Source organism: Trichomycterus rosablanca, chromosome 19, assembly GCF_030014385.1.
Source record: "Trichomycterus rosablanca isolate fTriRos1 chromosome 19, fTriRos1.hap1, whole genome shotgun sequence".
NCBI classification, from domain to species: Eukaryota; Metazoa; Chordata; class Actinopteri; order Siluriformes; family Trichomycteridae; genus Trichomycterus; species Trichomycterus rosablanca.
Genome location: NC_086006.1, coordinates 13,780,784 through 13,786,069, shown reverse-complemented (window position 1 = coordinate 13,786,069; position 5,286 = coordinate 13,780,784).

The window sequence follows — 5,286 nt, the reverse complement described above, 5'->3', positions numbered from 1 at the left end:
CAATATATTTCTTGTTTTGTCTGGTCAACTTAATTTCATTTGTTAATATACATCCATTCCTGCATTTCAGCAAAAGCGCAAGCAGAAGCTCAACACCCATGATCTCCGATCCCTCAGATGGCACTTCATCAAAAACCGTCATTCATCAATAACTGATAGAACCACCCGAGCAAGGGATTATTTTGGTAAACCTCTGTCAAGCACTACAAATTTACAAATGCCACTTTACTGTGCAAAAAAGCCTCATGTGAACAATGTCCAGAAGCAGCTTGGACGCATCTGGGATGGACTGTACTACAATGTATTATTATTGTTATTATTGTTGTTGTTGTGGTTATTCATAAATTATTTACAACAGGAAATAAAAACTGGCAATAGTCAGTGTTTCATAAAATTTTAATTCTCATGAGTTTCTGTAAGCAAATGCAGTGTGTCTTTCTATGCACTACCAATACCTCTTCACTACTGTCTCACTGTACACTGCTGCTCTGCTGAGTGGGGAAAAAAAGAACATGCTGCACAAATAGGTCCTGGTTGCCTTGGCAACTGTGAGCCTGGCAATGGGCAGACAGTCAGGGCATAAAATCGTGTGTGTGTGTGTGTGTGTGTGTGTGTGTGTGTGTGTGTGTGTGTGTGTGTGTGTGTGTGTGTGTGTGTGTGTGTGTGTGTGGCGGGTGCATGTGCTTATGCTTGTTTGTGTGTGTGTAACAGGAAGAGTAATGAGATTTACATCACCTCTGTTTACATTTTTTACTCTTATAGTGTTCTTTGTCTAAACACAAGATGAAACAAAGTAATTCTTAAATGCCCTCTGGAAGATCTCACAATAACAGTGGAATAGTTTCTCACCACCATTTAGGGGCATGGAACCATGATGACAAGGATTTGGCACATTTCACACTTGCACATCTGGAAGCCTGCAGAGCTACTCATCATAATGTAGTTCCTCAAATCAAACACAAAACATTTTTGTCCATAATTTCCCAAAAATATGTTTTTGCATAACATAATTTACATTCTAAAATTACAGTGTTCAAATGGTTTTAAGTGTTTTAGCTTTCTCATTTTGACATTTAGATGTGACATTTAGAATTGACATTAACAAGCACCTTTACATACACCAGACATAACATCAGACAAATGCCCTTATAATAGCCAGTAAATTATTATATTATTACGGGTGGCACGGTGGCTAAGTGGATAGCACTGTTGCCTCACAGCAAGAAAGTCCTGGGTTTGATCCCCAGGTGGGGCGTTCTGGGTCCTTTCTTTGTGGAGTTTGCATGTTCTCCCCATGTCCGCGTGGGTTTCCTCTGGATGCTCCGGTTTCCTCCCATAGTCCAAAGACCAAAGTGAGGTGAATTGGAGGTACAAAATTGTCCATGACTGTGTTCGATATAACCTTGTGAAATGATGAACCTTGTGTAATGAGTAACTACCATTTCTGTCATGACTTTAAAATCCTAATAAACAAACAAACACTATTATATTATTATATAATAAATGTTTGGTTATTCTTTATATTTATTATATATTTATATTTATTATTATGATTATTATATTTGTAGAATATTATATTGCAATTAATTATTTTATGAAATATTGTTCATTTGTTAAAAAAGCTGTTTGTGTAAGCCTGTGTTGCCAGTGGCAGGCTTCGTCTGCACAGTCTTAATGGTACTATAAGTACAGTAGTGTTAAAAAAAAATAGCAGTGATTTTAAAAAAGTGAATAAAGCGAAAAATCATTATAATAACTTTTATTTCCATAAATGCAAATGCACTGAAAATACTACACTTTCAATTCTAATTCAAAACATTAACAAAATTTTGCCAGTTTGTTTATCCTTTACAGAAAGTTAAGAAAAATTAATATTAGGCTGTTCAAAAAAATAGCAGTGCCAGCATTTTTCTTTAAAATGTATGTATAAACTGAAATTTTTTTTTGAGGTTTCACTTTACTTTAAATTACTGAACTAATATTTAGTGGCATAACAATTGTTGTCGAGATCTGTGTTGCATGGAGTCGACCAACCTCTGGCACCTCTGAACAGGTATTCCAGTCCAGGATGATTAGACTACATTCCACAGTTCTTCTGCCATTTTGGGTTTTGCCTAAAAAAAACACGCTTCAGGTGTCAGCCCACAAGTTCTCTATGGGATTGAAGTCAGGGGATTGGGCTGGCCACTCCATTACCTCAATCTTGTTTGTCTGTAACCAAGATGTTTTGGGTCACTGTCATGTTGAAACACCCATTTTAAGGACATTTCTTCTTCGACATAGGGCAACATGATCTCCTCAAGTATCCTGATATATTTAAACTGATCCATGATCCCTCGTATGCGATAAATAGGCATAACACCATGGTATTAAAAACATCCCCATATCATCATTTTGTACCACCATGCTTTACTGTCTTCACAGTGTACTTTGACTTGAATTCAGTGCTCAGGGGTCGTCTGACATACTGTCTATGGCCACTAGACCCAAAAAGAAAAATTTTGCTTTCATCAGTCCACAAAATGTTGAGCCATTTCTCTTTAGGCCAGTCAGTGTGTTCCGTGCCAAATTTTAATCCATTCAGGACACGTCTTTTTCTTAACAACGGGACTTTGCAACCAGTTCTTGCTGGTAAATTGGCTTCACTTAATCATCTTCTGTACTCACTGGTAACTTCAGATGTTCCTTGATCTTTCTGGAGGTGATCACCGGCTGAACCTTTGCCATTTTGGCTATTCTTTGATCCAATCGAACAGTAGTTCCATGCTTCTTCTGCGTCTTTCAGGTTTTGGTTTTCACTTTAAAGCATTTGAGATCATTTTAGCTGAGCAGCCTATAATTTGCTGCACTTCTCTGTATGTTTTTTCCATCTACAATCAACTTTTTAATCAAAGTATGCTGTTCATCAGAACAATGTCTGGAACAACCCATTTTACCCAGTATTTCAGAAGGAAATGCGCTATGACCAACATGTGCAACATTTGCCACCCTCCTACCTTAAATAAAGGCCAAAATTGACCCCCGTTCTTCTGCAGAATGACTGACTTCACCAATTGAACTCCTCATTGCTATTATTTTGAACAACCCCCTTTCAATTAATGCTTCGATTACTCAGAATGAGCAGTATGCATGTCCTAATTGTTGGGTTTGTTTTGTTTTCATTACTCTACTACATTTTCAAGTAAATTTTTTGCTATGTATAAATATCATTTCTACTAAAAACAGTGATTTATCAGGTTAATGATGTTGGACTGCTATGTTTTTTGAACACCACTGTATGTGTAAGATTTCACTGAAGGACCAATATTGCTACAGGCAACATGGCACTAGAGAGACACCTGCATTTTTCAGACTAATCTCTATTCAGATGTAGAATCAAATACAATGGAAAAAGTAGACAAGTACTTAGAAAAGTATCAAAGCAGTTTTAAAACACATTCATAATGGACAGACAAACACATTTATGTTATGCATACAGACTACCACAGTAAAGTGTCCACCTACCACACACATGTTGACCATCAGGTTGCCAGAAAGTGCAGCTCTCTTTAAACGAGACCTTAAAAGCATTTTGCAGCTAATTAAACATGATTTGCTTCAGCTTTGGGAGGCACTTCATAAGCAACCTTTAAACTCTTCTAAGTGCTGGGTTCCCATCTTATCGCCTGCTTGTTTGTCTGTGTATCTCTTTGTTGGATGGTTAGTCTGCTGTACTAGGCTGAGGGTTGAACTTGATTAACCCCCTGGCTTCTCCTGCCAGTCCTTCTGCCAGCGTACTTTTGATCAGGTTTTCAGGAAATCAGCCAATGGTACTCCTATTGTATATTTTTGTTTGCATTTTCTAAGTGCAGCCATTAAGAGAACCATCCTAGACGTGAGCTGCCTTCATTGGTGGTATGGCATCATTTTCTTGCATGTGGCTGTCATGAGAGACCCATCCTTGTTTTTTTTTTCAAGAGCGTAGATTGTTACTTGCTAGGGATGGAGTAGGCACAAGTGACAACCAAGATTTTTTCTCCTCCAGGCTATCTCTCTATTTTGGGTTTCTGGGCAATCACTTATTAGACTCAACTCATGCAGTGCAATTTCTATTACAGCTTTGGACGGCAGCTTATGGGTTGGTTGTGTTCTGTGTTTATCTCAAATATTAGCACATTGTTAATTTATTTAGCTATTGTTTCCCTTTTTTAAAATTCTTGGCTCTTTGTTCTGCCTTGGTTAAGTATCTTGGATTTGGGTTCTATACCCTTTAACATCGTAGGGGCAGGCTTACATCTGGCACATGGCACTAGCCCATGACCAAAGAACCCAGCCAGTACATGAAACCAGTAAAGCTTTGGGGGCTGGCTACAACCCCATGCAAGCAGTTTTGCTCTTTTTTTCAGCTTCAAGCCTTTAAACGTCTTTTTTGTTTATTTGTTTCCCCAGTGGCTGAGGGTGGTGCACACTATGTTGGCAGCATGGTTGTTCATGGTGCTCAAAGTGACACAAACCCAGTTGGTCACTGCGTAACATGTATGTTTGTTAGTCACAGTGCTCAGTTTGAGATAGTTGGTCTCAGTGCCTGAAGTCACATCATCACTATCGGTCACAGCACCCAGGATGACATGGTTTGCCATGTATCCAAGCAAGCAGGGTAGGTGCTTGCCCTATTACCTTCCCACGTCATCACTCAAGGTTGGGCTTTGGTTTCCAAGAGAATGTTTCACAATGGTCCTTGGATAGAATTTGAAACTTTAGGAGCCATAACATAAGTATTTTGCACTTAATTATGCATGATTTATAAAAGGACTAAATTCAGCTCATTGTTTGATTCCTGTCTTGTTGCCTCCTTGTTCTTTCTGTTTTGCAGGTTTCTGGCGTTCACTGATGAGATGTTGTAGAGCAATCATCTGCCCTTTACTGTTTACTCCTGCCAATTGCTGGGAGTTCAGTCAAAACAGAAGTTCTAGATATAAATATAGAAATATAGAAACAAATAAAGTAGAGCTGGATTACGAGCTGAGGGTGCTCTTGTGACAACAGTATATGCTACCATGTCACATCATCGGGCAGCAGATGTTTAGGATGGTTTTCCTGTGACAGCTAATCACCAGAAAAGTTGGGACGTTTTGAAAATGCAATAAAAAGAAGAATCTTTATAGTATTTTGTAAATATAAACACGTTTAGAATTTGATGCCTGCAACACACTCCAAAACAGTTCCATCACCTTTCATATTAATGAGTCTTTTTAATGGTTTGGGAACTGTAAAGCATTTACCACTTTGTAATGTTGCCATTTTTTC